The 12,500-nt window shown below is 33.6% G+C and overlaps 1 protein-coding gene across 1 annotated transcript in view; it reads right to left on the minus strand.

The window, feature by feature from the left end:
• Nucleotides 1-12,500, minus strand: part of ttll10 (tubulin tyrosine ligase-like family, member 10) — an 82,206-nt gene that overhangs the window by 62,398 nt on the left and 7,308 nt on the right. Inside the window, exon 2 of the mRNA XM_062054551.1 lies at nucleotides 10,010-10,161. The gene's annotated coding sequence lies outside the window, so the exon portion shown is untranslated. The remainder of the gene's footprint in view (nucleotides 1-10,009; nucleotides 10,162-12,500) is intronic.

The raw sequence follows: 12,500 nt of genomic DNA on the forward strand, positions 1-12,500 counted from the left end.
GTTTCTGAAGTGTTCCTGAGCCCATGTGGTGATATCCTTTACACACTTCATGTCGCTTGTTGATGCAGTACAGCCTGAGGGATGGAAGGTCACAGGCTTAGCTGCTTACGTGCAGTGATTTCTCCAGATTCTCTGAACCCTTTGATGATATTACGGAGCGTAGATGGTGAAATCCCTAAATTCCTTGCAATAGCTGGTTGAGAAATGTTTTTCTTAAACTGTTCAACAATTTGCTCACGCATTTGTTGACAAAGTGATGACCCTCGCCCCATCCTTGTTTGTGAATGACTGAGCATTTCATGGAATCTACTTTTATACCCAATCATGGCACCCACCTGTTCCCAATTTGCCTGTTCACCTGTGGGATGTTCCAAATAAGTGTTTGATGAGCATTCCTCAACTTTATCAGTATTTATTGCCACCTTTCCCAACTTCTTTGTCACGTGTTGCTGGCATCAAATTCTAAAGTTAATGATTATTTGCACAAAAAAAAATGTCTATCAGTTTGCACATCAAATATGTTGTCTTTGTAACATATTCAATTGAATATGGGTTGAAAATGATTTGCAAATCATTGTATTCCGTTTATATTTACATCTAACACCATTTCCCAACTCATATGGAAACGGGGTTTGTACTTATAAATGATGAATGAAATAGATAAATTAACATTTAAATGACTTTTTAATGAAGACTATTGAATTGAATAGTGTTTCTCATCTTTTTTATCAAAGTGCTGGAATGGACGGAATTAAATTGAGATATAACCATTTAACATGACTTTTTAATGAAGACTAATGAATTTAATAGTGTTTCTCACCTTCTTTATCAAAGTGCTAGAATGGACGGAATGAAATTGAGATATAACCATTTAACATGACCTTTTAATGAAGACTATTGAATTTAGTAGTGTTTCTCACCTTCTTTATCAAAGTGCTGGAATGGACGGAATGAAATTGAGAAATGAACATTTAACATGACTTTTTAATGAAAACTCTTGAATTTAATGTGATTCTCACCTTCTTTATCAAAGTACTGGAATGGATGGAATGAAATTGAGAAATGAACATTTAACATGACCTTTTAATGAAAACTATTGAATTTAATGTGTTTCTCACCTTCTTTATCAAAGTACTGGAATGGATGGAATGAAATTGAGAAATGAACATTTAACATGACTTTTTAATGAAAACTCTTGAATTTAATGTGTTTCTCACCTTCTTTATCAAAGTACTGGAATGGATGGAATGAAATTGAGAAATGAACATTTAACATGGCCTTTTAATGAAGACTATTGAATTTAATAGTGTTTCTCACCTTCTTTATCAAAGTGCTGGAATGGACGGAATGAAATTGAGAAATTAACATTTAACATGACTTTTTAATGAAGACTAGTGCTTCTTACCTTCTTAATCAAAATGCTGGAATGGACGGAACGAAATTGAAAAATGAACATTTTTAATGAAGATTATTGAATTTAATAGTGTTTCTCACCTTCTTTATCAAAGTGCTGGAATGGACGGAATGAAATTGAGAAATGAACATTTAACATGACTTTTTAATGAAGACTATTGAATTTAATAGTGTTTCTCACCTTCTTTATCAAAGTGCTGGAATGGACGGAACGAAATTGAGAAATTAACATTTAACATGACCTTTTAATGAAGACTATTGAATTTAATAGTGTTTCTCACCTTCTTTATCAAAGTGCTGGAATGGACGGAATGAAATTGAGAAATTAACATTTAACATGACTTTTTAATGAAGACTAGTGCTTCTTACCTTCTTTATCAAAATGCTGGAATGGACGGAACGAAATTGAAAAATGAACATTTTTAATAAAGACTATTGAATTTAATAGTGTTTCTCACCTTCTTTATCAAAGTGCTGGAATGGCCGGAATGAAATTGAGAAATTAACATTTAACATGACTTTTTAATGAAGACTAGTGCTTCTCACCTTCTTTATCAAAATGCTGGAATGGACGGAATGAAATTGAGAAATGAACATTTAACGTGACTTTTTAATGAAGACTAGTGCTTCTCACCTTCTTTATCAAAGTGCTGGAATGGACGGAATGAAATTGAGAAATGAACATTTAACATGACCTTTTAATGAAGACTATTGAATTGAATAGTGTTTCTCACCTTCTTTATCAAAGTGCTAGAATGGACGGAATGACATTGAGAAATGAACATTTAACATGACCTTTTAATGAAGACTATTGAATTTAATAGTGTTTCTCACCTTCTTTATCAAAGTGCTGGAATTGACGGAATGAAATTGAGAAATTAACTTCTAAACATGACTTTAGTGAAGACTAATGAATTTAATAGTGTTTCTCACCTTCTTTATCAAAGTGCTAGAATGGACGGAATGAAATTGAGAAATGAACATTTAACATGACTTTTTAATGAAAACTCTTGAATTTAATGTGTTTCTCACCTTCTTTATCAAAGTACTGGAATGGATGGAATGAAATTGAGAAATGAACATTTAACATGGCCTTTTAATGAAGACTATTGAATTTAATAGTGTTTCTCACCTTCTTTATCAAAGTGCTGGAATGGACGGAATGAAATTGAGAAATGAACATTCAACATGACTTTTTAATGAAGACTATTGAATTTAATAGTGTTTCTCACCTTCTTTATCAAAGTACTGGAATGGATGGAATGAAATTGAGAAATGAACATTTAACATGGCCTTTTAATGAAGACTATTGCATTTAATAGTGTTTCTCACCTTCTTTATCAAAGTGCTGGAATGGACGGAATGAAATTGAGAAATGAACATTCAACATGACTTTTTAATGAAAACTCTTGAATTTAATGTGATTCTCACCTTCTTTATCAAAGTACTGGAATGGATGGAATGAAATTGAGAAATGAACATTTAACATGACCTTTTAATGAAGACTATTGAATTGAATAGTGCTTCTCACCTTCTTTATCAAAGTGCTAGCATGGACGGAATGAAATTGAGAAATGAACATTTAACATGACTTTTTAATGAAGACTAGTGCTTCTCACCTTCTTTATCAAAATGCTGGAATGGACGGAATGAAATTGAGAAATGAACATTTAACATGACCTTTTAATGAAGACTATTGAATTTAATAGTGCTTCTCACCTTCTTTATCAAAGTGCTAGCATGGACGGAATGAAATTGAGAAATGAACATTTAACATGACTTTTTAATGAAGACTAGTGCTTCTCACCTTCTTTATCAAAATGCTGGAATGGACGGAATGAAATTGAGAAATGAACATTTAACATGACCTTTTAATGAAGACTATTGAATTTAATAGTGTTTCTCACCTTCTTTATCAAAGTGGTGGAATTAACGGAATGAAATTGAGAAATTATCTTCTAAACATGACTTTTCAATGGAGACTATTGAATTGAATAGTGTTTCTCACCTTCTTTAGCAAAGTGCTGGAATGGATGGAATGAAATTGAGAAATGAACATTTAACATGACCTTTTAATGAAGACTATTGAATTGAATAGTGTTTCTCACCTTCTTTATCAAAGTGCTGGAATGGACGGAATGAAATTGAGAAATGAACATTCAACATGACTTTTTAATGAAGACTAGTGCTTCTCACCTTCTTTATCAAAGTGCTGGAATGGACGGAATGAAAATGAGAAATGAACATTTAACATGACTTTTTAATGAAGACTATTGAATTGAATAGTGTTTCTCACCTTCTTTATTAAAAGTGTTGGAATGACTGAATGAAATTGAGGAATGATCTTCTAAACATGACTTTTCAATGAAGACTAATAAATTTAATAGTGTTTCTCACCTTCTTTATCAAAGTGCTGGAATGGATGGAATGAAATTGAGAAATGAACATTTAACATGACCTTTTAATGAAGACTATTGAATTGAATAGTGTTTCTCACCTTCTTTATTAAAAGTGTTGGAATGACTGAATGAAATTGAGAAATGAACATTTAACATGACTTTTTAATGAAGACTATTGAATTTAATAGTGTTTCTCACCTTCTTTATCAAAGTGCTGGAATGGACGGAATGAAATTGAGAAATGAACATTTAACATGACTTTTTAATGAAGACTAGTGCTTCTCACCTTCTTTATCAAAATGCTGGAATGGATGGAATGAAATTGAGAAATGAACATTTAACATGACCTTTTAATGAAGACTATTGAATTTAATAGTGTTTCTCACCTTCTTTAGCAAAGTGCTGGAATGGACGGAATGAAATTGAGAAATGAACATTTATCATGACTTTTTAATGAAGACTATTGAATTTAATAGTATTTCTCACCTTCTTTATCAAAGTGATGGAATGACGGAACGAAATTGAGAAATGAACATTTAACATGACTTTTTAATGAAGACTAGTGCTTCTCACCTTCTTTATCAAAGTGCTGGAATGGACGGAACGAAATTGAGAAATGAACATTTAACGTGACCTTTTAATGAAGACTATTGAATTTAATAGTGTTTCTCACCTTCTTTATCAAAGTGCTGGAATTAACGGAATGAAATTGAGAAATTAACTTCTAAACATGACTTTTCAATGAAGACTAATGAATTTAATAGTGTTTGTCACCTTCTTTATCAAAGTGCTGGAATGGACGGAATGAAATTGAGAAATGAACATTTAACATGACTTTTTAATGAAAACTCTTGAATTGAATAGTGTTTCTCACCTTCTTTATTAAAAGTACTGGAATGGATGGAATGAAATTGAGAAATGAACATTTAACATGACCTTTTAATGAAGACTATTGAATTGAATAGTGTTTCTCACCTTCTTTATTAAAAGTGTTGGAATGACTGAATGAAATTGAGAAATGAACATTTAACATGACTTTTTAATGAAGACTATTGAATTTAATAGTATTTCTCACCTTCTTTATCAAAGTGATGGAATGACGGAACGAAATTGAGAAATGAACATTTAACATGACTTTTTAATGAAAACTCTTGAATTTAATGTGTTTCTCACCTTCTTTATCAAAGTACTGGAATGGATGGAATGAAATTGAGGAATGAACATTTAACATGGCCTTTTAATGAAGACTATTGAATTGAACAGTGTTTCTCACCTTCTTTATCAAAGTGCTGGAATGGACTAAATGAAATTGAGAAATTAACATTTAACATGACTTTTTAATGAAGACTAGTGCTTCTCACCTTCTTTATCAAAATGCTGGAATGGACGGAATGAAATTGAGAAATGAACATTTAACATGACCTTTTAATGAAGACTATTGAATTGAATAGTGTTTCTCACCTTCTTTTTTAAAGTGCTGGAATGGACGGAATGAAATTGAGAAATTAACTTCTAAACATGACTTTTTAATGAAGACTAATGAATTTAATAGTGTTTCTCACTTTCTTTATCAAAGAGCTGGAATGGATGGAATGAAATTGAGAAATGAACATTTAACATGACCTTTTAATGAAGACTATTGAATTGAATAGTGTTTCTCACCTTCTTTATTAAAGGTGTTGGAATGACTGAATGAAATTGAGAAATTAACATTTAACATGACTTTTTAATGAAGACTATTGAATTGAATAGTGTTTCTCACCTTCTTTATTAAAAGTGTTGGAATGACTGAATGAAATTGAGAAATGAACATTTAACATGACTTTTTAATGAAGACTATTGAATTCAATAGTATTTCTCACCTTCTTTATCAAAGTGATGGAATGACAGAACGAAATTGAGAAATGAACATTCAACATGACTTTTTAATGAAAACTCTTGAATTTAATGTGTTTCTCACCTTCTTTATCAAAGTGCTAGCATGGACGGAATGAAATTGAGAAATGAACATTTAACATGGCCTTTTAATGAAGACTCTTGAATTGAATAGTGTTTCTCACCTTCTTTATCAAAGTGCTGGAATGGACTAAATGAAATTGAGAAATTAACATTTAACATGACTTTTTAATGAAGACTAGTGCTTCTCACCTTCTTTATCAAAATGCTGGAATGGACGGAATGAAATTGAGAAATGAACATTCAACATGACCTTTTAATGAAGACTATTGAATTGAATAGTGTTTCTCACCTTCTTTTTTAAAGTGCTGGAATTGACGGAATGAAATTGAGAAATTAACTTCTAAACATGACTTTTTAATGAAGACTATTGAATTGAATAGTGTTTCTCACCTTCTTTATTAAAGTGCTAGAATGGATGGAATGAAATTGAGAAATGAACATTTAACATGACCTTTTAATGAAGACTATTGAATTGAATAGTGTTTCTCACCTTCTTTTTTAAAGTGCTGGAATTGACGGAATGAAATTGAGAAATTAACTTCTAAACATGACTTTTTAATGAAGACTAATGAATTTAATAGTGTTTCTCACTTTCTTTATCAAAGAGCTGGAATGGACGGAATGAAATTGAGAAATGAACATTTAACATGACCTTTTAATGAAGACTATTGAATTGAATAGTGTTTCTCACCTTCTTTATTAAAGGTGTTGGAATGACTGAATGAAATTGAGAAATGAACATTTAACATGACTTTTTAATGAAGACTATTGAATTTAATAGTGTTTCTCACCTTCTTTATCAAAGTGCTGGAATGGACGGACGACAACTTTGTTTACATCAACTGTTTCAATTGCACTTGACAGCACGACGCGTCACACTGTCGTGACTCTGCAACGGTCAGAGCTAAATGCTACAAACTCGCAACATTTTTTGGCCCCACAGTGGGTTATTCGGCAACCGTACTCAATAATAGAATCACAGAGACTCAGTCACCATGGGGGGGAAACGTTAATGTCTTTAAATGGACTTAATTGTAAGATAAACCTGGCTTTTAGGAAGTGTATATTGGTTATCACCTGGGTGTTGATGTACGTGTGACATTAGTTTTAATTGAGTGTACTTCCTCTCCAACGTGTGTCAGTGTTACACAACAGGAATCTGGTCTGACTGCTCCAATCAAGCATGCACAGACCAGCTCAGGAATCCTCTGCAGGCTCCTCTCCTCCAGTCTGGAATGTCGTCCGGCCGTGTGACGTCACACCTTTTAAGGTTCTCCTCTACAGCTTTGTAGGAAATGATTTTTTAAATATAAACCCATTTGAGAAAAGAAAAAAAGTTTGGTTTTTGACGCAAACTGTACAAAATGGTTGTATTTCAAATTGTACAACACCAGTGACATATTTGTTTACATTAAAATAAAAACCTTAAGGATTTTTAAGTAAGATTATTATTTTTTTACGGATGTCATTAGTAAATGGATTATCACCAAAATTCCTAAATATTACAAAAATAGTTTTGTATGTACATACACAAAACATAGCAGGCAAACAATCATATTTTACTCACTTTTCCCACATTTTCTTAATTTCAGAAATAAAAAAATACTGTATTTATTTAGTTTTACACGCTTTTTCCCGATTTTCTTTCATTTTTGACCGTTTAAAAAAATTAATAAATAAAAACATTCACAATGTTCTTTAGACAGTGACTTATGACAAGTTTTGAAAAATGTCGTATTCATTTGTTTATTCTCCATTAGTTGTTTTTTTACTATTTACCTTTTTAATGTGAAAGTACCGTTGACCTTTCTAAATTATTATGATTATTTACCATATTTTTTTTAAAACAAAACTTTTTCAATGTAGTATATATTTAAAGAGGGTTCTTATTCTTCATTTGTTTTACTTATCACCTCGTAGTACACTTCCAATAATGATTTAATAATAATTGTTTTCCTTATGGTACTTTTAAGTGCACAAATAATACATTATATTATTTGAGTATTGCGTCACTCGTTTCCCCCTTTTTAATCGTAAAAGTTCTGTAGCACATTTTTGTAGTTCTTATTTAATTGTAATTTTTATTTCCCCTAACATTGTATATGTATTGTATTTTGGCCTTTTTAGATGTCATTATTTCATTTACCCTCAGTATTGTATAATTGTATTCACCCTTAATATTCTACATGTATATATTTTTTTCTTATTGCCATCTGTTTTTGTTTTGTTGCAAAATTTGCATAGTACATTTTTCAAATTACCATTTGATAATGATTATTTTTTATTATTTCATGTATTTTATTTTGAAGTGTGTGCATTAAAAATAAGTTCCTGAGCAGAGATAATGAGAAATAAGTCAGCAAATATATATAGACCAGTGGTTCTTAACCTGGGTTGGATGGAACCCTAGGGGTTCGGTGAGTCGGGCTCAGGGGTTCGGCGGAGGTCAAGACACACCCGACTCATCGTGTAAATAAAAACTTCTCCCTATCGGCGTATTATGGATACGGCAACAGCAGAAGTCACACTGATTTGCAGGTGTGTAATTTGTTGTGAGTTTATGCACTGTGTTGGTTTTGTTGTTTGAACAAGGTGATGTTCATGCACGCTTCATTTTGTGCACCAGTAATAAAACATGGTAACACTTTAGTATGGGGAACATATTCACCATTAATTAGTTACTTATTAACATGCAAATTAGTAACATATTGGCTCTTAACTAGTCATTATTAAGTACTTATTAATGCCTTATTCGGCATGGCCTTATTATAACCCTGGCCCTAACCCTCTAACCCTAACCAAATAACTGTAAATTAAGTCTTTGTTACTTAGAATATGTTCCCCATACTAAAGTGTTACCAAAAACATATAACTTTGTCTTGAATTTGAAAAAAAAATGTCACTAAAGAAGGGTTGGGTGAATGCGCATATGAAACTGGTGGGGTTCGGTACCTCCAACAAGGTTAAGAACCACTGATATAGACAAAGAAGTTCCTTCATTGACTGGAAGTCTATTGGTTAATATGTGGGCTCTGTACCGAAGATGTCGTTGTGGCTTGTGCAGCCCTTTGAGACACTTGTGATTTAGGGCTATATAAATAAACATTGATTGATTGATTGATTGATTGATTGATATGATTGATAATAAATAGATGGGGATCAGTGCCTGAGGCCTGCCAGCTAAAACGGTGAAAATTAGGGCCGTGAATCTTTGGGTGTCCCACGATTCGATTCAATATCGATTCTTGGGGTCACGATTCGATTCAAAATCAATTTTTTTTTTCAATTCAACACGATTCTCGATTCAAAAACGATTTTTTTTTCTCGATTCAAAAGGATTCTCTATTCATGGAATACATAGATTTCAGCAGGATCTACCCCAGTCTGCTGACATGCAAGCAGAGTAGTAGATTTTTGTAAAAAGCTTTTATAATTGTAAAGAACAATGTTTTATCAACTGATTGCAATAATGTACATTTGTTTGAACTATTAAAGGAACCAAAAATATGACTTATTTTATCTTTGTGAAAATATTGGACACAGTGTGTTGTCAAGCTTATGAGATGCGATGCAAGTGTATCCACTGTGACTTTTTATAAATGTCTAATAACGTCAATGAGGGATTTTTAATCACTGCTATGTTGAAATTGTAACTAACATTGATACTGTTGTTGATAATCATTTTTGTTTCACTACTTTTGGTTTGTTCTGTGTCGTGTTTGTGTCTCCTCTCAATTGCTCTGTTTATTGCACTTCTGAGTGTTGCTGGCTCGGGTTTGGTTTTGGAATTGGATTGCATTGTTATGGTATTGCTGTGTATTGTTTTGTTGGATTGATTAATTAAAAAAATAAAAATAAATAAATTTAAAAATTAAAAAATTTAAATACATAAAAAAATTAAAAAAAATAGATTTTTTTACAAATGAGAATCGATTCTGAATCGCACAACGTGAGAATCGCGATTCGAATTCGAATCGATTTTTTCCCACACCCATAGTGAATATGTTCCAACTGATAAAAATCAAAGCTGCGTTTAGCCGGTTAACTGTAGCCTAATCAAGTTGGCAGCTACGCTGTTGGCTGCAGCATGTGCGTGCGTGCGTGCGAGCGTGTGTGTTGAGTTGAGTTTAATGCTGCGAGGAGGCAACGCTTCCCCTTTTGTATCCCGTCACTAGGACGCATGTTTGGCTATCAGTGTGCAAAAAGCGCTCACATGGTTACCGGCGGTGAGAACACACCTTGTGCGCCCACACAACAATGGGGGCTTAGCTGCTGTGGTGGGGGGTGGGACAGCGCGGCTTTAAAAAGAAGCTCTGTTCAGCAGGTAACCCGATCCACACCTTGACTGGGGCTCGGCATTCCGCTCTCGCTGAGGGAAAAGTTAGCATTGCTGAAAAAAAAAAATGAAAAAAAAAGGGGGAGCGACAAGATGGGAATAGATTGTGACTTCAAGCAAAGAACCAAAAGAGACAATAGAAGTGAATCACATTTTGTTTATTGGAACTTTCCTTTATGACGTTACATAGTAATAGTCAACGCTGCGTAAAAAGCGACATCCCAGTTGAGCGGCGGTAAACTTTGACTCGAGTCACATGGAAGAAAAACCCCTTGAAACTGCATCACTTCTTCCAGTGCAAGGATCACAGTCCCTTGGTCACTAAGCTACCACAGCGACAGAGCGGAAGTAAGACAGCGGAAGGCAATGCCATTTAATGGACGGCATTACCAGACAGTATTAGACACCGATATTTACATCTAACCATGTCTGGTAAGACGCCTATCAACAGGCTGGGAAGGAGGACCTCTGACCTTTCACCTGTGCAGAATGCGAAGGAGAGGAAACGGCAGTGCAGAAGGAACAGGCTGGAATAACCAGATGCATTAGCGATGCGGAAACACGCCACAATCAAATAAACCGCCACGAGTCTTTAGGGAGGAACTGAAGGGAAAAAGAGGCTTGGCTAATAGAGCTGCGTGAGTACATAAAGGTGCGGCTCAGTGTTTAGTATTAGGGGTAATTCTCCCTCCTTATACAAACACTAGCCTTCTGCTCGCGTCACCGCCATTGTTTGCTTTGCTTTCCCAACTGAAGGTACATTTTCTCTCACTATTCTTGCACTATATCAATATTTTACCAGTTCAACTCAAATAATATGTTAGTAGGGAGGCCTCTATGGCTCTGCACAGGTGAGCTCATATGTCAGTTTCAGGATGTAGCCTGCAGGTGAGGGTATTATTAGTTGCACCATATCACTGCCACGCCGCACAAAGACCGGCGCTGTTCAAGGAAGGAAACCAAAAAAAAAAAAAAGGTCCTGCACAACCGGTGGAACAATCAACGTGCTACTATTCTTATGCTTGGGTGGGGTGAATACAGTACGGTACCAAAGCCGTTTACAAAGCACTGCTTTTAACCGAAAACTAACTCTTTGGTGTTCCGTCTGGGCATGCACAAGTACAGTAATGGAGGCACACAGCCCTGCACTGGCTTTTTTTTTTTTTTTTTAACACATTTCCTGCATTACTAATGTGTTACCTACTCAGGCTTTAATCACACAACACATGTCCAATGAAAACCATGTAACTCAACTCCACTCTTACACTAAGAACAAACAACCTAATGAGAGTAGGGCTGCAACTAACGATTCATTTGATAATCGATTAATCTGTTGATTATTACTTCGATTAATCGATTAATAATCGGATAAAAGAGACAAACTACATTTCTATCCTTTCCAGTATTTAATTGGGAAAAAAACAGCATACTGGCACCTTACTTATTCTTGTTTCTCAGCTGTTTGTACATGTTGCAGTTTATAAATAAAGGTTTATAAAAAAAATACAAAAAATAAATAAATAAAAATTGCCTCTGCGCATGCGCATAGCATAGATCCAACGAATCGATGACTAAATTAATCGGCAACTATTTTTATAATCGATTTTAATCGATTAGTTGTTGCAGCCCTAAATGAGACTGATTTTTAAATCCAATTCCTGCTAAATACACAAATAATTAATTATAAAACCACAAATATTTATGCAAATGTACTTTATGTTTAATATAATGGGGGGAGATATGTGATTTTTATTGGACAGCGGCAATGTATGCCAAACATAATGTTTTGCTGTAGATGAACACACGTAGTGTTTCTTTATAGAGTGACATCGCCAACTACTGGCCCGGCATGCACATTACAGTTTTTTAATCATATCCGAGAGGGACAAGCGGTAGAAAATGGATGGATGGATGGATGGATACATAATGTCCAGTAAAAAAATATGTAATTCTAAATTGTGTGCGTGTATTTTTTTTGTTAATACTTAGCTACTGGAAACTAAAAAAAATGTTTTTTTTACTTTTATTCCTAATCGCTGGAAACTACAAAAAAAAACATTATTTTGTAAAAAAAATAAAATAATCAAATGTATTACTTTTTTTCTTTTACCACTGGCCTGGCATGTATATTCCATCCATCCATTTCCTACCGCTTGTCCCGCTCGGTCAACTAATGGCATGTTCATTACTGCTCTCTAATAGTTTTTACAGGAGTTTTTTTGCTTATGTCTTCATTTACAAATAACATTAAATATGTCCAAAAAAGTAAGTCTAAAAAGAAAAAAAACGTTAAAAAATGTGGAGGGACTTCTTTTGTTTGTTTTTGGAATTTTACAAAATACCATCTCCAACTACTGCGTATTACCGTATTTTTCGGAGTATAAATCGCACCG

The sequence above is a fragment of the Entelurus aequoreus genome, linkage group LG07, assembly GCF_033978785.1.
Source record: "Entelurus aequoreus isolate RoL-2023_Sb linkage group LG07, RoL_Eaeq_v1.1, whole genome shotgun sequence".
Lineage (NCBI taxonomy): Eukaryota > Metazoa > Chordata > Actinopteri > Syngnathiformes > Syngnathidae > Entelurus > Entelurus aequoreus.